This window comes from Neovison vison, chromosome 6, assembly GCF_020171115.1.
Source record: "Neovison vison isolate M4711 chromosome 6, ASM_NN_V1, whole genome shotgun sequence".
Taxonomy (NCBI): Eukaryota; Metazoa; Chordata; class Mammalia; order Carnivora; family Mustelidae; genus Neogale; species Neogale vison.
This window is the reverse complement of record NC_058096.1, coordinates 14,776,162-14,799,796: the sequence shown is the minus strand read 5'-3', so window position 1 is coordinate 14,799,796 and position 23,635 is coordinate 14,776,162. Positions and strand designations below refer to the sequence as shown.

The window sequence follows — 23,635 nt, the reverse complement described above, 5'->3', positions numbered from 1 at the left end:
GCCTGCTTACCTCAAAATTATTCCTTGGATACATAGTTATTTTTTACATAAAGCTGAATGTTCCTGAGTTTAAGAGAATGAGAAGTGTTTTTATTATATGTATGTGTTTTATTATGTGTATGTCGTGTGTAGGTGAACTCTGTTTTGTCATGTTGGGGCAATTTTCTTCCTTTCTGGCATCCAACAAGCATTATAAATGTTGTCATTAGTTCAACGTCCCACCACACTCTCCTTTTTCCCTCAGGAAGGCTTGCTGCTGAATACCAAAGACCTGCACTGAAGTGAGGCGTACAGAGAATGGAGGAAGTTCCAGGGAAGTGAAATCTGATAGAGACAGGACAGTTATTGATGGGAGCCATTCCAGTTCCTCCTAAGGGAGCAGGCTTATAAGCGTTAGTCACTTCCTCTCTCCTCCTCCTCATAACTTCAGATTAGACAACACTGAATTTGCAGAGTCTTTAATAGGAGTAGAGAGATACGTGCATGATTTTTATTTAACTTGTGGGTGTGGGCTTGTCAATTAGACATTTTTTTTTCCTTTTTTCTTTTTTTTTTTTAATGTTATGTTAGTCACCATACAGTACATCATTAGTTTCTGATGTAGTGTTCCATGATTCATTGTCAATGAGACATCAAGTCTTTGGGTCTCTCCATGTAGTCAACTTCTGGACTCAGTCATTTTTACACGTGGGTCCCATGGTTTCAAAAGAAGGAATTTGTACCTGGTTCCTTCTTTTGTTCCTCTTTCTTGTCTGATGTTCCCCTCCCTTTGCCCTGTCCCCCTTTCCCTTCTCTGCTAAGGTCAATGAATCTCTCTCTTTCACCTCCCATGTAAAAGAAAAGGAGAGAAGACAGCTGTTTACAAGCTGGGAAGGAGGCCTTCTCGAGACCCCAGCTGTGCTAATGCCTTGACTTAGACTTTCCAGCCTCCAGAACTGTGAAAAATAAGTGTCTGTTGTTTAAGTGTCTATTTAACACCGGGTCTGTGAGATTGTTACAGCAACCAGAGCTAAGATATTCTTCTCCTCCTCCTCCTCCTCCTTCTTTCCCCATGGGCTTTGAAATTTAAAATGGACAATTTTAATGGAAATCATATCTATGTATGTAAAATTCTCTTCCAACAGGATTCTAAATTTATCGTAGAGTGGTTTAAGGTAAGCGGAGAAAAAACTCACTTGAAATCTCAATACAGAATTAGATAGCAGAGTTCCATCCCCACAGGTGTGTTTCTCTCTTTGTTGGGTAGATCCTGTACCAACAAGGTCAGGCTAAGACAGGCAGTTTTGTTTTGTGATCATGTAGAAATAGATGGAAACAAGAGATGGCTACCTCCTCCACAAGTAACAGGTTGCCTTTAATAAGGGATAGTGGTAGGCACAGGGAGTGCAAGTGAGAACTTGTGATTTTGTGTCACATAATTCCTTCTAGACTTCCAGGAGAATTTGGTCAGAATCAGAAACCCACCTACTGTTGGGTCAAAAACATGATCAATATAGGTAAAAGGGAGTCAAGGCTTAGACAGAAGCAAAGTCAAGGCTAAGACTGACTGTTGGGCTGTTTGAAAAGATACCTAAGGTAAACCCAAAGTAATGGATTCCAAACATTTCCTTGACCCCATTCCATCTGCACACAATCATAATGTGAGGGCTGTAGTCCAGAAGTCATCTGCATTTGAAAAGGACCCAGCTTGGCTCTAGGTCCCATTGACTGATTGATTGATTGATTGATTGATTAACTGAGTTTTTTCAGGTTCCAAGGGTATTTTATAACCTGCTTCCTCATGTGCTTTCATGTCACCACGTTCATGCAAAGACATTGTAACTCCGTTCACTTAGCATTTATTCGGTATGACTCTGGAGTATACATATGTTTTTCCTGACTAAATCTGTGTTTAACCCTGACAAAAGAGAACTGGGAAGTCACTAGCTTTCTGTAAAGCAGGGAGGTATCCCCGTCAAACTCAGTGTGACTATAACCTGGTAGAAATTGAGGCCCTTGTTACACGCACATAATGAAAAGAAAAGCAGTTCTGCTATTGCCTACTATGTCCACCCCTGCTCCCTCTAGGTACAGCTTGTGCTGGATGATGAATGGGAAGCATGAGATTTGCCCCCTTCTCCGAAAAGGAATTTAAGAAAAACAAAGGTCCGGTGTACCAGGGAATCCATGATGAGACAGAAAAAAAACCATGAAAATAATAACATTGACTCTCATTTCTGTAAAAGGAACACACTGTTCTGACTTGACTTACCTTGTAATGGTGACTGTATTCTAATAATACATTTACAATAATACCATTCAGAAATGTAATAACCTTATATCCTTACATATATTTAGGTTAATTTCTTTGTTCTACTTCAACTGATTGTGTGTGTCATGTCTATGACTCTACTGAGAACTCCTATTATCATTTACTAATTCATTCACTCATTTAACTATTTATTTATAAAATGCCAGCCTCCTACAAGCCAGACGCTATACCTGGTGCTGGGGCTACAACAGTAAACAAAATAGACAGACATTTGACTTTTGGAGTTTATATAGTAGAAGCGGAGCTGATCAAGGAAGAAGGGAGTTGACATGTTAGGGTAGGAGGCCAGGAAGGATCTCATGGAGAGCATAACTTTGAATTAAGCACCTGCAGACAATGAGGAAACTGTCCTGAAGATACGGATCGATGAGCATCCCAGTCAGAGGGAACCCGGTGTTCTAAGGTGTGAGCTGATGGTGTTGATTTTGAGAAGCTATGAGAATGAAGGTGGGTGAGTCTGGCCTGGGCTGGTGGAAGATGAGCTTAGAGCAGTCATGGGGGTGGATTAGAGCATATCACAGAGGGCCTTATAGGCCATAGTAAGACCCTGGATTTTTTTCTGAGTGAGACAGGAAGTCACTGGAGGGTTTTGAGTGGAGTAGAGACATATTTCAAGAGGATCACCCTATGTGACACTGTAATCTATAATAAAAAATATTTATTGGTCTCCATTCTCTCTTTTGGTGCAGAGCTCTTAAAGCCCTTAGAATTTCCTAAGTGACAAGAGCAACAAAGTTGTCTTTTGTCATGTTGATGAGGTGATTTGGGATTCCCTCCTAAGGTGCTGGTTGCCCAGATCAGAGAACCATATGATTAGAGGGTTGGGAACTCCCAGATGCATTCTCTGACCTCCAAGATGGGGAGAGAGGCTAGAGGTAAAACCAATAGCCAATGGCCAATGGGTACACCGATCATGCTTATGTAATGAAGCATCCATAAATGACCAGAAGGATGGGGTTCAGAGAGCTTCTGAGTTGGTGAAAACATCCACATACTAGGAGGGTGACATATCCCAGCTCCATGGGAACAGAAGCTCCTATGTTTGGTACCATTTTTAAGACTTGCCCTGCATATCTCTTTATCTGGTTGTTCATCTGTATCCTTTAATAAACTGACAAATATAAGTGTTTCCCTGTGTTTTGTGAGCTGCTCTAGCAAATTATCAAATCCAAGGAAGAGGAAGTCATAGAAACCTTTGACTTGCAACTGAATTAGGCAGAAGTTGTGGGTAACCTGGGGACCCACTAGCTATTGGTTATCTGAAGGGGCAGAACAGTTTCATGGGACTGAGCCCTTATCCTGTGAAGTCTAATACTATCTCCAATTAGGCAGTTTCAGAATTGAGATAAATTGTAGGACACCTAGCGGATATCAAAGAGAATTGCTTGGTATGGGAAAACTCCTACCCATTTGGTGACCAGAAATGTCCATACCAGAAATATTGTGAGTTGGTAGTCATGTGAGAACAAAGGAGACACACATGGCACTGGGTTCTTAAATCTCACCCCATTTCCTGTACTACAAATGGCCTGAAGTGAAGAGAGAAGCAAGAGAAAAAGCGGAGATCTGTTACCAAAGCCACTATAATATCAAGATGACTCTAACCAGAGGCACTGTGATGACTGACATAACTGATGATGAGGGTTTGGTGTAGATTAGCAGTGTGGGGGTGTGGCAAAAACTGGCCAAATTCTAAATAAAAATTGAAGGTCGATCTGGCAGGACTTGCAGTTCAACTGTAAGCACGAAGAAGAGAATCAAGAATGACATCAGGCTTTTGGTCTGAAATTGCCATTCACAGAGATGAAGAAAAAGAGTGGGTTCTTGATTTAGAGCATAAGTACTGTGTGCTGTTCATTACAACTCTGAACGTAGATGTCAACTAGGAGGTCACCTGTACTGGCTTGGATTTTATGGGAGAGGTCTGGTCTAGAGCTAGAAATTTGGGAGTCATCACTGAAGGTTATGGCTAGGTGGTATTTAAAGCCCTAAGCCCGGGTTGACATCACCCAGGAAAGACTAGATGGAGAACGGCAGAGATGGGAATGATAGAGTTAGACACCAAGGAAAGTCTGGAGCCACCAGGGGCTTGAGGAGGTAAGGGATTTAGTCTTCCCTGGTGCCCTCAGAGGAAGTTAGATCTTGTTAAAAACTTGATTTTGGACTTCTGGGCTCCAGAGCTGTGAGAGAATAGGAATCTATTGTTTTTAAGCCACACACTGTTTTGCCATTTGTTACTGCAGGAAAAATACAGTATCACAACTGTCTTAAGAAAATTTCAGTAGTGGATGCTCTTAATTGCTGTAATTCTCCTTTGTAAAATATTACTTTATTTAATATTTCAATTAACAACCTTTAGCTCTCTGCCTTGATTTGGCAAATAAAGCAAGTAACTCTATTACACAACACACTGGATTTCTTTGTTAATTACATTTTCCTGTCTTAGCCTTTATATGACAGGGTCAAGCTTTGTTATTACACATATTCTAATAAACCTCTCTTCCTCCCTTAACTAGCTGTTGTGTACCCATTGTGACAAACTGAGAAGTCATCCAGGAAAGAAGGGTAAAACTATTAGCTGGCAATCAAGAAATGGAAAGCTCAATAGTGTTGACTCCTGTTTTGCATTCCTGGGGAATAATAACCTTTCCAGAAGCTATCAACAGAAAACAAGATGGCAATTTGATCTATTCCTTTGCTGATGGCTGCTCCTTAAATATACAGTATTATATTGCCTCTCTTTATTGCCACATCCATAATCCTAGTTTATTACATCATAAGCAATTTACTATAAGCCTATATTTACTGCATCTTTAATTTCAAGGCTACATATTTATATTCTAAGATTCCCTTAGATAAAACTCTCCTTCCCATTCAGCTCACCTCTTCTTGTTTTACTTTTGGAGACTGATATAATCTTGGTAAAGATTTCATGCTACATGAACTTGGATGGAAAGTAGGTGTTCTTTGACCTAATGGAGAATGAATGAACAAGGAGTACCTGAATTTTTACCTTTCATGTAGTCTTGATTAAGGACAATGCTGTAGCCTCAGTGGTCTAGCTATTGCCCAAAACTTCTAAAAGTGTCTTCAGATATTGGCATTCTTTGAAGAGAGGGAATGGGGTTTGATGTCACCCCTGATACAAGAACCACATCCAAATTCTCTGTGATGTTTCAGAGAGCTGCATGAATTCAGTAGGAATGACAGTATGTTTTAGAGTAAGGAATTCCTGAGACGCTTCAGATGGTAACAGTTATGGGAAAGGCCAGTTAAGGGAAAGGCTATGGGTGACGGGCAGTTTAACACATGCTGCCAGTAATTTCTTTTAATAAATTTGAGTTATACATTTAAAAAGGAAAAAATATATATATCCAAAGCCAAAGGTAATCTATTCTAATGATATTCAATATTTAATTTAATTCAATTCATCAAACGTTATTTGCCATCTATTGATATCTATGATTACGGTGGCAGCAGTGGAGGACACAAAGATGGGAGCACTTGGTTCATGCCATCAGCAGAGCTTCCCATAGAGTGGTGAGAGATTACAGAAAAGGAATCTATTCCTAAAAGAAGTCCGTTATCTCATACAGAACAAGAAGCCCACTCTTTGTCCCCTCCAGTGTGGAGTCTTTTCTGTTTCTTCCAGCGAAAGGCGAACTCTTCCCTCTATTTTGATAACATATAATCCAGTGCATATTTGGGGAATTCATTTTGGTGTAAAAACACAAGCTGGGAGTCTAACCATCCTTTGAGGGTAGGGATGATGTTTATGGATCCTTGCCTTCTGCTGGGGCTAAATGTCTTGATTTGGGCAGAGTCCATTGTCCCCAAACAATGACTATCCAATTGAGTTGTCTCTCTTCTTTCTGCCTTAACACCTCATCTAATGAAGTAATATGTTGTCATACTTAGTATCGTATGTTGGCATACTTGGAATAGTAGTATGCCAAATCAGAGAGGCTTATGAGAGTGCTGGAGAGAGGGAGGGTGGTTGTTGAGGTACATAGAGACTGACTGATTTCCTCTTTCAGCCTTTTCAGCAGTGATTGCTTCCTTTCTCCCAACAATCATGGTGCATGATCCCCAAGCACTTTCCAAACTGACTCTTTCTTAAAGGCTCACTTTCCTCAGGCTGCCAGCACCTTAACACCTTAGAGGAATGGCTCATCTCCTATTCAACTGCAGATTTCAGGCAGGAACCAGGAATATTGCTTAAAGGATTCATACTTTTATGAAATTCTGTGATTGCTCTCACATCTGTTGAGAACAGTTAGATTTTAAGCTTGTAACACCTCATTTAAATGACACATATTCATAGGAAAAGGCTCAAATTTCATTTTCTACTCATTAAATGAATGGAATATGCCAAATTCACAACTTGTAGTTCTTGAAGTCATGTAATACACTTTATCACAACTGTCTAGTTTCCTTCCCCCGCCATTTCTGCTATTTCTCCTTGCTGAAAAGGAAATATTGCTGCTAAAGATGAGAGCTGTTGTCTGAAGCCAGAACAAATGGAAGTGAGTTCACAGCTCTGACAGAGTAGTATTTACCAATCTGTGTGTGCACAGAAGTCACCCATGAGATGCCACACACAAAAGGAAGTGCAGTGGTCAAGTACATTTAGGAAACATTGCTTAGGATCATTTCTTTTTGGAAATCTACACTGCACAATAACATATAAGAGTGTCTCAGAAAACCTACAATAAAGAAGCAATTTGACTCCAGGCAGGCCATGGTTTCTCATTCATTTGATGATAGGACGTTTTCCTTGTAACGAGCATATGCAGTGGAAAGGTTTGACCCAGTGACCTGTTCTCTTTGGGACTGACAAAAATAATTGCAGTCTTAAATATTGTTTTGGTGTGCATTTTAATGAAAAATTGGACACGGGGTTCTTAATCGGAAATTTAAACTCTCTGATTGTGACACTGCTTTTTGAAAAATTAGTATTAGATTTATAATGTCAATTTTTACTGCCTTTTTCCATTTTAAAAATAATCTAAGCAAAAAGGTGATCTGTATTTTATGAAAAAGTAATCTTCAATTTTTTTTTTATTTTTAAAGATTTATTTACTTATGAGAGAGAGAGGGCATGCACACACGTATGAGCAAGGAAGGGCAGATGGAGAGAAACTCAAGCAGATTCCCCGCTGAACACAGAGCCTGCCCCCAGGTTGGTACCAGGACCCTGAGACCATGACCTGAACTGAAATCAAGAGGCAGATATTCAACCAACTGTGCCACCCAAGTGCCCCCAAAAAAGTCATCTTTTCTTTTTTTTAATATGCTATTTATTTATTTGAGAGAGAGAGAGAGAGCACAAGAAGGAGGAGCAGAGTACAGAGAGAGATGGAGAAGCAGGCTCCCTGATGAGCAGAGAGCCCCAGACGGGGCTCAATCCCAGACCCTGGGATCAAGACCTGAGCTCAAGGCAGATGCTTAACTGACTGAGCCACCCAGGCGCCCCTAATCAATCATCTCAAACATATGTTGTTGACAGAATGTAAGTCCTTGATGTTTAATGCAAATATTTATTTACTTTATTATTATTATTAATGTAAATTTTTTAAATGCAAAGTCCTTTGTTATATTGTTTCCCTTCTCCATTAGTTTTTTTAAACCTTGGCATATTTATTTGATACATTTATACAATTTTTTGTTACTGACTTAAAAATTGTACAAAATGGTGAACTAGGCGACAATAGTGTTTTAGAACACCGAAAAGAGTTAGAGTCTGATTTAAGCACTCACATGTTTACTATGACCCTCATCATTTAAAGAGTCTCAAACTGAGATCCTGTATTTAATACTGTTCAAGTATGCTAGTTCAGAAGGTATCTGAGTTGAGCATACCCTCCCAGATTTGCTCACAGTCACATTCTAAGGTCCAAAACTATCAAATGAACAGTTTTCACTGACATAAATAATGAGCTCAATGGAACTTACTTCTCAGAGAAAATCTTTGTGAAACATTTAGGTCCCAGATAAAGAGAGATAAATTTGACTATTACGTGTGTCCAGGAGAGGTACAAGTTGATCAAAAATAAAGCACAGTTAAATGTTATGTCATAGAGGGATCTGTGTATTGAATGCCACCAACTGGAACTTTGGGAAGTGTGCACCACTTATTTTAAAAGTACTAAACTCTGGAAATTCTCTTTGCTTCTAATTTACATATATATCATTGACATATATATTTTAAATATTCTGTATCTGTGAACTCCCATAATGGATACCCCTCTCTGCTATGTGAGCAAACATTGTTTTCTGTTCTAAATAATTTTCTTTTAAGTGTAAGGGCCTACTTAGCCAGAGCGAGCCATTTCGTTGTTTATGCAGTAAACTTAGATTGAACCTGCCCCTTCCCCGCAAGAGGAAAGTGCTTAGAAACAGAACTGGTGAAATACGGCCAAATAGCTCCAATAATGGAGCACAGATACCAGGACATGTCAGGCTGGACAGAGATAACGAAGCCCAGATACAGGATGTGTCCAGCCAGGTGGAAACGTCCAATCAGTGAAAGCGCACAGTATTACCTCCCTACCCGACAAGGATGAGCCAAGCCAGGAAAGCACCTGACATCCAATCAGGAAAGCACCTCCCTGACCACCCAAAAATGTGGGCCCTGCCTTTTGGGCGCCAATTCTGACCAGAGTGATAGGCTAGTTCAAATAAATACTATAGGGTGAATTGTAATTCAATTGGCCACCTGTGTGTGGTTAGGCTCAACCATATGGCCTTTACAAAAGTTAGTCTGTGAGGATGGAAGGGGTCGCCTCTTTGCAAAAGATGGCCCTGGGCGGTCAGTTTGATTCTCGATGCTTGGCACGAAATAAAGCTTTGCTTGACCTTAGCTTTGTATCAGTCTTGTCCTTTTGTCCACGGACCCTTTCATTAAGAACATACAAATTGGGCAAAAGTTGAAAGAAAGGGAAACACAGCAAAATGTAATCGTGCTGGTGTGAAACAATTATTACTAATATTTTGGTGATTTTTCCTTCCAATTTATTTCCATATATATCCGAATTTTTTGAAATAATTAAGATGATACTATCTTATTATCCCCTGAAATTTTCACAAAATCATTATACCATAGGCATCTACCCCTGAAAACAAGCTTGATTTTTAGTGGTTGTGTAATATTTCATTGGATATAGCATGGCTCCCTTAATCAACATCATTACTTATTTATTTATTTATTTATTCATGTAAGTTGGTACTGATTCTTCACTGTTATAAATCTTATTATGACTGACATTTGCCAGGAGAAACAAAAATACCTTGAAATGTATTTAGTAGGTCCTAAGTTATAAACTGTTTAAGCTTTTGTTAAATACTACTAAACTTCGGTGCTGGGATGCCGGGATGGCTCAGGGCTTAAGTGTCTGTTTTTGGCTCATGTCATGACCCTAGGGTCCTGGGATCCAGCCCTGCATCAGGCTCCCTGCTCTGCAGGAAGCCTGCTTCTCCCTCTCCCATTCTGCCTGCTTGTCTCCCCTCTCTCTGTCTCCCTATCAAATAAACAAATAAAATCTTAAAAAAATATATAAACTGCCATGCACAAGGGAAAGCTAACTTGTATAGGTACTTTCTATCCACTGTGTAGAAATGTCCAGCTGAACTGCAACCTCCCAAGAACCTGTGTGACTTTAGTTTGTAGCAGAAAGTCCTTACTATTGCTTTAATATGCATGCCTTTGAAAATGGATGAATTTAATTTTTAAAACTTATTTGCTACCTGTTTGTATGTCTGTAATTTTAAATTACTTGTTCCTGTCCTGTGTCTTTTTTTAATATTTTGAGATAGAATTTTTGTTATTGATGTAATTTACTCTCTTACTCATAAGGATTTAAAGCCTTTGACATTTTTATTGCAAATATTTCTGAGTTTATTATTCAGCTTTTAATGCTGATTAGATTTTTAGGCAGAGAAATGTTTAAATTTTTATAATGTCAAATATATTGATTTTTTTCTCCTTGAAACATGAAACATTTGTAGGAGTTACTAATATTTCTGGTTCTTTCCCTCTGAATATATGAAGGGACTGTACTTAACTTAAGGTTGGATGAGGCTGGGTAACTAGTTCTGTTCAGTGACTTGTAAACAGAAGTTCCCTATGTCACTTCCTGGACAGAGGGTTAAACTGCCACCAAGAGAACCTTCAGAGCTTTTTTCCATTTCCCTCTGTCTCAGTGACTGGAGCAATACAGGTAGCGGCTGCACCCTCAACCTGGGATTCAGAAGGAGGGCTGGAGGAGCAGAGCCTGCAACAAATTCACTATGGCCATTAGAGCAAGAAAACCCCTTTGGGTATTTAAAGTCTTTGTTTTGAAGGAAGTCATTTGTTACAGTAACAGAATCTAACCCAGTGGGACGGTTGGAATGTTTATGATTAGAAGTGTCTCTTCTGTCCACCAAATTGATAAGTATTCACATGCCTAATACTCTTAGGATTTCAAAAAAAGATTTTTACTCTTTATAATTAGTTATTTAGTCCTTTTGAAATTAATTCTGGCGTATGATATTGGGGGGAAAGCTAATATAATTATACTATATATAATTACCTTCTGATGTGTATAATTACCTACTGATATGTTATAACACCTTCCTCACATTCTGAATTAGTACATAATTTAAGTTCCTGACTATTCTGTTCTGTTGACCTTTCTGCCTATGTATATGCTAACATTATATTGTGTGAATACTAGTTTTAACACTTGCTGCGTAAATAGACACATCTTCCTAAATTACTGCTCTTACATAAGATTTTCTTGACAAATTTTGCCTATTTATTTATTGAAATTCTTTTGGGAATATCATTAAATGTATACACATTTTTTTGAAATGTAAAAAAAAACCTATCTTTCTAAGAACATAAGCATTTATATCAAGATACCTATATTTATTAGTTTTAGTTTATAGTTTTCAGAAACAAGTAATATTAGTATGCTTTCCTAGATATTTCAGAGGGTTTTTTTTTTTTTTTGATAGTTGAGTTTGGTATATTATAATATGTATTTTTTGTAATTACTGATTTTATTTTATTTCCCACCTTCACAGAGGAATAATTGACAGGTATAATTATAATTGACCATATTTTTCTAGGTGTACCTACATCTACTAGCCTTCTAAAACTATAATTAAATACTTAATTTTATGTTTATTTGTTGTGTTTTCTCATAATGGAATTATCTCTAAACAGCCACCATCTCTGTTTTGTTTGTTGCATTGGCTATAATTGAATTAAAGGCATAAACCATGATATAATTATATCAGTGCTCTTTTGAGCTCACAAATTTTTAAAATATGAGCCTGAATGTCAAGTATATTGATTTTCATACTATTATGTCACGGAAAAACATGAAAAATATCTAGTGTGAGGAAGCAGCAACCCCTCTCTTATGGTAAATACCAAGAAATCAGTTTGCTTTTTTTGAAAAACTAGAAGATAAGCATTGGTGTGACTTTCCTGAATCTCCCCTTGTATCTAAATTGTACTTTCTGTCATTTCAATTGTTAAAACTTTTAAAAGTACCTATAAGTTTTTTTTTATTAAAGCATTTGGGTTTGCATATTTATATCTCCACATAGTTTTATCTGTACTTCACCTATTTTAAAAGCTGTTTCTGCATTTTTGTTATTTTATAGATATTCTTAAAATAATGCATTATTTCCTCATGGGCTTGAAAGTTAGTAATATTTAAATTTCAAAATTTGAGTTTTCTTTAAATATTTTTTTCTAATTAAAAAGAAAGCAGCTTAATTGCATTATTAAAAGTTTAGAATGTACAGAAAAGGAGAAAAAAAATGGAAAAGTCCGCCAGAGTTAACAATATCAAAATTTAGTTGTAGTCCCTACCAATGATTTTTTTGTAGTATGTAGATCTATAGTAGAATCATATTGCATATAAAATGTTGCATTTTTGTGCTTTTTCTCTTATTGGCATTCTCTATGTTATTTAGTACTTATTAAAATAATTTTAGTGATGTATAATATTCCACTTCAAAAACAGGAATTTGTTTACGTAATTCTATTGTTAAACATCTTTATTTCCAGTCCTTTGCTATCAAAGATAATTCTTCAGTAAATATATCCTTGTGGAAAAAAAAATACATTCCTCTTTATTTCCTCTATTCCTTTTTATGAAATTCAGGGTTTAATAATATGTTAATTTTTAAAGATTTTGATGTGTATTACCTAATAATCCTCAAGAAATATTGCATCGATTTACATGTCTACCATGAGGACATGAAAGAACACATATCTCTGAATTTCTAGGCGTTGTAAATAAAAAGAAATCAATTCCCTTGACAAAACTTTTGCAATTGATGGCTATTTACATTCACATTTCATTGACCATTAACGAAGCTGAACAGTTTCTCAAAATGCCCTGTTGTATTTCATTATTTGTTCCTTTGTCCATTTTAAATCCTGGTCCTTGAACATTTTGAATGAGGTATTCATATTTATCTTATGCATTTATGCATTAGGGGAGGAAATTACCTTCCCATAATTCTTTCTAATACTTTTTCCTGTTTGCTATGCCTTTAATTTTATTTAACATTTATTTCCCAATTATGAACATTTTGCTATGCCTTTAATTTTATTTAACTTCTTTTTCTGATTATGAAAGTTTTATATTTTTATGGTGAAAATAGTTACTCTCTCTCTCTTCTTTTGGGAAAATGCTTCCTACTCATGCTTCTATACCATTCTTGTCATGAGGCAGGAACAGCCATGTTACGCTATGGTGATAGCTGAGTGTTTCAACACAGGTAATATTTCTTTTGCTGGATTTTTGTCTCAGGCCCAAGAGAAAGTTGAGTCCATCTCTTTTCAGGTGTCCAAGCCATAAAGACTCGAAAGTTCTGAAGCTGCTGGCATACTGCCATGCATCATGTTGATTAGAGAAATGGGAGAAGCCATGTGCCATGAGGAAAATGAGGAAGACACACGGGGAAGAGCAGAGATAGAAAAAAATTTTAATGGGGTGCAGTTCATCTTCTAGCTATTTCTGTGATCCAGACACATCCTTGCCCTTCCATCCCAACATATGCATAAAAAATTCCCCTTTCAGCTTAAATTGATTTTATGGGCTTTTTTGTTAAATTCAGTCATCGTTGTAACTGATATTTTGTCTTCATGATTTTTGTTTCATGGCTGTAGTGCTTCAAAAATTCTCTCCGTTCTAAGAAATATTGCTTAATAATTTTTTCTGTTGATTTTTACACTTTTAGTGTTCTAATATGCTTATAATTTATTTTGTATATAATGTGAGGTAACTCTCATATATATATATATACGTGTGTGTGTGTGTATATATATATATATATATATATATATATATATATATATATAAAACCAGCATGCCTGGATGACTCAGTCATTTAGATGCTGGCTTTTAGTCATGATGTTGGGGTGGTAAAATAGAGCTGGAGCCTGCCTCTGTGCTCACAAGGGAGTCTTCTTGAGGACTCTCTCTCTAACTCCTCCTCTGCCCCTCTCCACTGTGCCCATGCTCTCTCTCTAAAGTAGAAAAATAAAATAACATGTGTATATATATATATATATATAACAAAACATAAAAACATTAATAAATATGCTATACAAAAATAAATTCTGGGGTGCCTGGGTGGCTCAGTGGGTTAAAGCCTCTGCCTTTGGCTCAGGTCATGATCCCAGGGTCCTGGGATCAAGCCCCGCATCGGGCTCTCTGCTCAGCAGGGAGCCTGCTTCCCCCACTCTCTCTTTCTGTCTGCCTCTCTGCCTACTTCTGATCTGTCAAATAAATAAATAAAATCTTTAAAAAAAATTCTAACTCTATGAAATTTTAAATAATGAATAATAAATCTTGATTGGGGGTTAAGATATGCTTCCTGAACTTTTCCATTTTGCTGTGAAGAATGTGTGGTATTTTAAGATGTGCAGAAACAGAGAGATTATATCATAGGCAGAGTATTAGAAAAGACTTTGAAATTCAGAGAATATTGGCCAGTTTGGGACAGAGGTTCCTGGAAATCAACTTTTCCTGTGACTATTTGTTGTCTCCAGCTATACACACTTTGGTTATGGCATCTTTTCATCTGTAGTACATGAATTTATTTCTATTTGTCCCCCTTTCTGAGCCATAAATCTGAACTGTCTTGTTTATTGCTACAGTCTCCACATCTATACAGTGTGTGACACGGAAGAGGTGGTCAATGGATGTGCAGTGAATGAATAACTGAGAATGAGTTTCAGCCAGCAGGACAGGCAATGGGAAGACAGCTCAGAGATTTGCCTGGAACATGAACATGATCTAATCTGTTTTAAGCAGGTAGTTTTATAATTAGAATTTCACGATGTATATTTAGAGTGTCTAACTTTTTGCATCATTCATTTATTGATTGTTTTCTGACAAGTGAGGTACAAGTTACTTTTCACACTTCTCCCCGTGGTTGTCTTTGGTATTTCAAAGCCTATCATTTTTCATTTAATTTCAAAGTATTAGCTGAGTATAATGATGATTCTTAATACCAATGCTGAAATTAAACTGCTATGTTTTGTGTAAATCACTAAAAAAGTAAACTAACAAGGAAGAACAACAAGAAAAGAAAAATCAGTGTGCATTTGCAATATGGAGGTATTTCTGGTTAGAGACAAGGGTGACCAACCACCCTGGTTTGCCTGGGTTGCCTGACCTTTGACGCTGAACCGAGGACAGTAGCTCACCCTACAACCTGACCAGTCTGAACGTCTTTGGCTTGACCAAGAGTAGGTGGGTGTCTGCAGGCTGGACTAGGTAGTGTAACCTATGCCAGGTAAAAGCCTCGTGATACCTTTTATTCTTTCTAAGTTTGAAATTGGACAGCATCTCAGGCAAAATAATTGCAGAGGCTGAGAAAGGGACTAAAAAAACTCAGATGTAAAAGTTAATCTTGCTGAAAATGCATTTTATAGCTTTGATTGGAATTTCCACAGAAATTCTTTATAAAGAAATCTCTCTGTTCCTCAGTTTTTTAGCTTATCCAATGGGGCTGGTGACATAAAATGATGACTATCAAAATTATGACAATGCTGAGAGATTGAAAGCATTCTGTAAATATTGCGTTAGTTTTCTTCTAAATGCCCAACCTTCTCTGAGGATGGAATTTAGATATTTTATTCCTTTCACTAGCATTCAGAGTCCAGCTTTTCATAGGACGGGGGAGAGTAACTTGAAACTTGCTATTGGGTGAACTCTTCAGTGTTTGGGGCAGTAAATGATCACTGATCCCCCTTCTCACCGACTCCAAGACCCTGGAGACTTGGGTGGGAGTCCTTTCTCATTGCCACATAACTCAGTAAGGTTCAGGAATGCATGCAAGGGTCAGGATACTGCCTCATACCGAGCCCGTAAACTTAGCTAAAATTGCACTCAATTTTATAGCATAGGAAAATGAATCTGAAGAGTAAACAATGTCCCTGGGGGGTACCATAATCCACTGATGGGAGCCAACTTGAGGGAAAAGGGGGTTCACACCATTCTAAATGCAAAGAGAGAGGGAACAGAAGACTCAGGAGCTAGAATTCGGATCGAGGTGAGGTAAGAGAGGCATTCACCTAGGAGATGCAATTTAAGAGGGCACCAGAAAAATCAGTAATTGAGATAAATACTACTTTAATTCAGTATTTTAAAAACATCTAAATGCAAAAAACCTCATATTGGACAAAATATCTAAATTGTGAATAAAGTCAGGATCCTTTGTTGTACTTGCAGGACTCGGCTCACTTGTCTCCTAATCCTGACCAGGCCTGGGTCTATACTCAGAGTTGTGGTCACAGTCACATCACAGAGTAGCCTTCCACCAATGTGTTGATGATGATTGTAGCTTCAACCATCTGGAGTGTTTTGTGGCTACTTCAGTAGTGAAGTAGAAAAGTTAATACCATTTCCCAATGTACTACCTTTCTATTGGAGAGTAGCTTAGGTACTAAAAATAGGTATTTTAGATAAAAATTGAGTATTCTCCAAGTGCCAAGCACCATGTTAAATGCTTTATATAAGTTACTATATTATAACCCATCCAATCAGTTACCTTATGAGATAGATGCTATCATACCCATTTTCTAGAAGAGCAAACTGATGTTAAACAGTTTTCCTACTGCCACTTAGCTAGTGAATAGTAGAATTTGGGAACTGGGATAGTATGGTTATGAAACCCTTGCTTTAATTTATTATTCATCCATTAACACCCCCAAAAAGCACAGAATTAAGTGAAGTAACTAAAACTGTACAAGTGAGTTCAGTGAATAATAAAAGAAACACACAGAAAGATGGCTCTTTGGGAAATGTACTCTGATAATTAACAGAAAGGCAAGAACCAGGCATATTGTTAGTGTCATTGTTAAGGAGGCAATGGCAGGGGTGCCTGTGTGGCTCATTGGGTTAAGTCTCTGCCTTCGGCTCAGGTCACGATCTCAGGGTCCTGGGATCAAGCCCTGAATCTGGCTCTCTGCTCAGCAGGGAGCCGGCTTCCCCCTTTCTTTCTCTGCCTGCCTCTCTGCCTACTTTTGATCTCTCTCTCTCTGTCAAATAAATAAATAAAATCTTTTAAAAAAATAAAAGGTGATGGCAGGGGGCACCTGGGTGGCTCAGTGGTTTAAGCCTCTGCCTTTAGCTCAGATCATGATCCCGGGGCCCTGGGATTAATCTCCAGTCAGTGGGGAACCTGCTTCTCCCCATCCTTCTGCCTCCCCCTCTGCCTGCTTTTCATCTCTGTCTGTCAAATAAATAAATAAAATCTTTAAAAAAATAAAAGGTGATGGCCGGGGGTAGCATTGTTAGTAAATATGATGGGGAGAGTTGGGTAACTCAAGACCTGGCTTCATGGTCAAGTTTCTAACTCAACGGCGAGTCAAATGGATATGATGGACCTATATTTGCAAACAAATATATTTAAATGATACCTTTACAATGCATAGGACAGAGCTTTGAAAGTGGCAGGTGTCCGTAACACTTCACAATAGCAATTGCATGTGTTGATTATTGACCACAGAGACCTAAAGTCGGTAAGTTGTCATGGTCTTTTTTTTTTTTTTTTTAAGGTTTATTTATTTATTTTAGAGAGAGTGTGTGGGCCAGTAGAGGGAGGCGGGGAGGGGTAGAGGGAGAGAATAACTTAAGCAGACTCTGCACTTACTGCAGAGCTCAGCACAGGGCTGACCTCACAGTCCTGAGATCAGGACCTGAGATGGTCACTTAACTGACTTTGTCACCCAGGTATTCCTGTCTTTGACCATTTTGAGAATCAGTAACATAGTGCTTGTGCATGATCAGAAATGCTTCTCTTCCTGGGCATCAAGTGCTCTGAATTTCTAGTCCTCCTTATCCTGGTTCTCATCCCCCAAAGACACCCTTCAAATTTCTGCAGGGAGAAGTGGGGAAAGAGAGATTGCAAAGACTATTTCTGTTAAAATTATAATGGACAAAACTCACAGTGACATTTCTATTGCCTTTGCACTTTTCTCCAACTTCTGTACAAGTCAAAATAGATTTGATTTGAAGAGTATAAAGTAGATACAAAATTCATAGCTTTGGGCTAGTATTTATAGTAGAAAGGTACATAAAAGCTCTTACTTTATCCAAATGGAATGGTTTTTTCCCTGATCACAGTGTATTTTAAAATGTCTTTCAGCTTTATTCACTCAAGACTTTAGAAATCACCCCCGAGTCTATTTTGAGTCCATTGACAAAGCAAGATCCTGAAACTTCCAGAATTTCCCATCAGTAAAGTTACTATTTTCAGCCTCAGAGAGCAGAGTTTTTGCATCTTTATCTTCATCAGTTTTTACATTTCTTTGTCAGAGTATAATTTTTGTAAAATTAGAACAGTATTCTTTCAGGAGAACTTAAAATGTATAGATTTCAACTATTCAGCTATGTCTTAAGAGGAAGGACAAGAATGTGGTTTCACAGAGACTTTTTTTCTCCAGTGGGCAGAAACCTTAGCTTTGGAGCACCTGGGTGGCTCAGCTGTTAAGTGTCTGCCTTCGGCTCAGGTCATGATCCCATGATCATGGGATGATGATCCTCCATCACGCGTCCTGCTCAGCAGGGAACCTGCTTCTCCCTCTCCCACTCCCCCTGCTTGGGTTCCCTCTCTTGCTATATCTCTTCTGTCAAGTAGATAAATAAAAGTCCATATCTTTTTTTTTTTTTAGTTTTATTTTTAAATTTTAAAATTTTTTTACTTTTTATAAACATATAATATATTTTTATCCCCAGGGGTACAGGTCTGTGAATCGCCAGGTTTACACACTTCACAGCACTCACCATAGCACATACCCTCCCCAATGTCCATATCCTTTTTGACAACAGCTTCTGTACTATATAAAATTAGCATTATGCTTCTTAAGCAATGAGATTCACTATTTCCCAAAGAGATCAGTTTGAACGAAAATAACTACTTCCCAAAGGACCAATTGGCATAATTCACATTTCAAGACTTCTAAGCAATTTGTCCCTCTCCCCTTTTTTATAGAAAAAGATTATTTATCTTGATTCACTTACGTAGTATGTTATAATATACCATAGCAGATTTCAGAAATACAGGTTAAAAGCTAATTATATCAGAAAGTCATCTTTGAATTCTCTTCTCTTTCATTTTTATAATATTTTTAAGTAGGAAAGAAACCAGAGGTACTCAAGACTTCATTAAAATTTGGACACTCTGATTTCTAATTATATTTCTTCTGATCATGTTTCTACATTTTAAAAGATGTAGAAAAGAAAATTATTCATATAGCTAATAAATAAAGCCCTTATTATAGTTCCCTAGTCCCCAAACTACATTAATGATAATTGTTAGGTCATTAAATGTAAATATGGTTTCTGTTTTTTGAAACAGTGTATACATATTTTTCAGATAACTATTTTAATTTATTGTTTTCCTTCCTGTGTAAAATATAGGTTCTTTTACTTTGGGCCATTTAGATTTTATGGGTATATTTTCTCATTTTCAAACTAATGTCAGTTATGACATATCAGGTTATCTCTGATTCAGGAAAACCCTCCTATCCCTAGTGTCTGTGCTAGTTTACATGTTTTGTATTTATCCCCATGCATTGAATTCTTCTTGCTCATTTGAAGTTGATAAAGCAACCAGGACATGTAAGCCATGTAAAGTATGATGATGTTTGGAGCTAAAAGAGCTCAGAATGAGTTTCCCTAAAATATGTCATTTTGGCATGTGGGCTATTTTGAGCTGAAAGCAATGAGACATTGTGGGCTCAAGAGAAATTTTGCCCTTCCTTTTGCTTCCTAGAAGAATTTAAATTGCAGGTCTTTCCCTAAAAGAGTTATTACCAGGGATAAATCTTATCTGAGTGACCCATCCATATGGCAAGGCAAACATTTAATTACAAATGTCATTCTTATTGCCCTGTTAATTACCTTCCCACCTTTTGAAACCCCAGGGCCTTATCCCATTTCTTAATTCATGATATCATACATACCTCATTTTACCTGTCTTTGAACCTCTCATGTATGTGGGGTGCCCATATGTACAAAATTAAATTTATTTCCCTCCTATTAATCTGTCTCATGTCAATTTAATTCTTAGACCAACCAGAAGAATATTTGAAGAGTATAGGAAAATTTTTCCTCCCCAACAGAGCTTATTCTACTAAAATGAACTACCATGCCCAGGTAGTCTCTGAAATGGCTGGTGGGCTCATGAAGCTTCAAGGACATCTCTAAAAGATGAGAATTTAGTAACAGCCTGCCAGATGGATCTCCAGACAGTTGCCCTCTCTACCCTCACTGTTGGAAGATTCTTATTTGGCTCAGAAGCACCTCCACGAGAGATTATCACTTCCTAAAAAATACATAAGCATCCCAAAACTGTTGTTAGAATTCATATTCTAATGATGTTATAAGGATTTCATCTTTCTTAATATGTTGTACACCTTTACTTTATAGGCATTTACATAAATTTACAGACATTTACCAGATAGAACACTTGATAAAATTTAAGGTATAGGGGGAATATTATATAGAGAAAGACAACCCGAGATCTGCCATTTTCTCTTAAAATGTTCACAGCAGCCTGCACACAGAGTCTAAAACTGTGAGGAAGATCGTTAGATCGTTAGATCTTCCTTCCACCAAGAGAGTAATAGAAAGCTGAGTTGATGCTAGGTAAGAGATGCAAGTGACTGAAAAGAAATCTATTCATGACAGAAAAAGAATCAGCAAGAGTAACAGGAAAATACATATGAAAAAAATAAAGGGAAAAGACCTGAGTGTTTCCTGAGTGACAAATACACAAGCAAGCAAATACACAAAGAAACAAAAAACTGCTTTAGAAGCAAAGTGTTCCAGGTTTAACAACCTATAAAACTTCTGATTGGAATAAGAAACACGGCTTACTCAGGACTAGCAAAATTATGAAATGTTTAAATCACTGTTGGGTGCCTCCTCCATCTCCCTTAAATGTCCCTCTACAGGTCTATTCATTCTTCCTGACTACTCTGCCCTATTATGAGGAATGCAACAGATGAACTCAAAACTACATTACACGGTGGGGGGCATGGAAGAGGATACCATATGATCCAGAATTCCCAGTCCTGGATATATATCTATCTGAAGGAATTAAAATCAGCATCTCAAAGAGATATCTGCACACCCACATTCACTGCAGCATTATTCACAAAAGCCAAGGTATGGAAATAAACTAAATGCCTTTGACAAATGAGTGAATACAATTTTTCTTTTTTGCCATTTGTGACAACAGGGATGAATCCGGAGGACATGCTAAGTGATGTAAGACAGAGAAAGACAAATACTCCACTTATATGTGAAATATTTAAACGACACAGACACAAACAAACAAAAAAAAAAAAAGAAAAAATCCTTATTTAATAGAAACAGAGAATAGAATGGTGAGTTCTAGGGCCTAAGGGAAGCAAAAATGGAATGATATAGTTCAAAAGTTTATATTTTCATTTACAAGAAGAATAAGTTCCAAAGATCGAATGTATAGCATGGTGACCATAGTTACTAACATGATATTTTATACTTGGAAGTTGCTGAGAGTAGATCTTATGTATTCTCACAATATAGACACATATAACGTTAACTATATGAGATGAGGGATGCACAATAATCATATTGTATACTTAAAATATATACAAGCATATTTGTATTATTTGTTTTTTTTTGCTTTTTTGTATTTTATATATTATATATGTTATATTATGTGTCAATAAAATTTTTAAAAAGAGGGTTTTCATAATAAAATTTAAAAAGATAGTTATCTTTCCTCATTGAAAAGTTGAAAAATGCTTATATTTCAAGTAATATTTCAAGTTTCTCAGGAGGCCCATTGATAATTTGGTTTTATTAAAATAAACCTCTGACCTCAGAAGAGCTCTGGTATGCCTATGCCTTATGCCTAACCTAATGCTTTTGTATTCAGGGGGTTGCTGATTTCTCTGGGGTCCTCACTGATGATAATGACTGCTCATATTAGAAGTAAGACTGATCAAGGCCTGGATGGCTGGGGCAAATTTGTGGCTGCTTCATTACAAATAGCCTTGTAGGAGGGTATTATCAGGAAAATAAATTTAGAAAGGGAGAATAATCCTCTTATATGCCTTTCAGCCATGTAAAGATGAACTAAGATTAGTTGGTGGTTGAGACAAAGATTTAAAGAATGAAAAATACATGTTTTTACATGCATTGTATGAAAATGATGTGAAGAAGAGCTAGACCACCAAAATAACATTAATTCCCTCTTTATTTCCCATCAATTTATTCTGCTAGTTGCCAATATACCCTTTCTATGTTCTAGTCATACAAGAAGAAAAGAAGTTGACATGAGATTTGTTGAGAAGCGATCTAATTATAATTAAGATTCTATGACTACAAAGTTTCTACGAACATGTCTAATGAAATGTTAAAAGTTAAATTTTAGGGAAAATGATTATAGATGATTTTTCCTCTTATTCTTTATAACTGTCTCAATTTTAAATTTTCTTCAAGTAATATCAATTACTTGGCAATAAGATCTCTTAATACGTAAGACTTGCTAAAATGCATAATTCCGTTATTTTCTCCTTCAAGTGAAAAAACTAAATTGCTTTCCTTGTTTTAATTAATTTGAAATTTGAACATGCTAAAGCATTCTTCAGCAAAGAAGTTGAAATACTGGGGTGCCTGGCTTGCTCAGTTGGTTAAGCGTCTGCCTTCAGCTCAGGTCGTGATCCCAGGGTCCTGGGATCCAGCCTTGTGTTGAGCTCCCTGCTCAGCAGAGAGCCTGCTTCTCCCTCTCCCTCTGCCTGGTGCTCTGCCTACTTGTGCTCTCTCTCTACCTCTGTCAAATAGATAAATAAAATCTTTTTTATAAAAAAGAAGTTGAAATATTAACTAATGGAATTTTATGCTTGTATAGAGGGGTCTAGTATAGAATCTTAACTATTTAGTACCACTAGCTACTTACTTAAAAGAAAAATTTGATCTTCTAAATTTTCATTGTGTTTTACAGATTTGGGGAGCTATTAGTCTTCATTTTCTTCATCAGTAGTTTTAGAATAAGTTCGCTCAAACTTCTCAGATGGTGAGACTCATGGGGCATAGGGAGAGGGGAGATTATTAAAACATGACAACAGATAAACAGATTCCCAGAATCTCCAAGTGAGCAACCCTGAAATTTGCTTTCTGTTATATGATTTAATAAGTTCCCCAGTTGGTTCTTAGAAGAGAAGTGGGGAAACGCTATTTGGAAGTTCAAGTTTTCCTAACATTATATAATTCTGGAAGCATATTCACAGTTAATGCATAGGGAACAATGGACTGACTAGCCTTTATAAATATTTCTGGTGGCAGAGAGTGGAATGATTTTACTCCTGATATTTTTAGCCTTTTCTGTTTTTCTGACTAGTATTGTTTGTCCTCTGCATATACTTTTTAGAGCTTACCCAGGCAAGCCTATGCAAAGAAATTGCCCTTCCTTTCTCGGCATTAGCCTGACAGTTTCTGTGATGTGTAAACTCAAGTAGAGGTTAGAATAACATAATTTGATTCACAGGTCTTATCCTTCACTTTTCACACATGAACCTACATAATCAACAAGAATAACTGCCCAGAAATATTATGCCTAATTGGTTTAAAGAGCTGAGTGTTCCTTTAGAAATATACAGAAGTAATTTTCTTGAGATTCACTTGCGCTATGTATACAGCAAAACAGAACTTTAATATGAATATAACTTCAGCCACCACCAAATCGATGTTTATGGCCAGGCCATTAACCAGATATTTCCTTTCGCACAAAATCAGTCAAAATGATTGTTTT

General features: G+C 37.1%; 1 protein-coding gene across 2 annotated transcripts in view; it reads right to left on the bottom strand.

The window, feature by feature from the left end:
• Positions 1 to 23,635, bottom strand: part of GRIK1 (glutamate ionotropic receptor kainate type subunit 1) — a 381,656-nt gene that overhangs the window by 143,881 nt on the left and 214,140 nt on the right. The window lies entirely within an intron of this gene.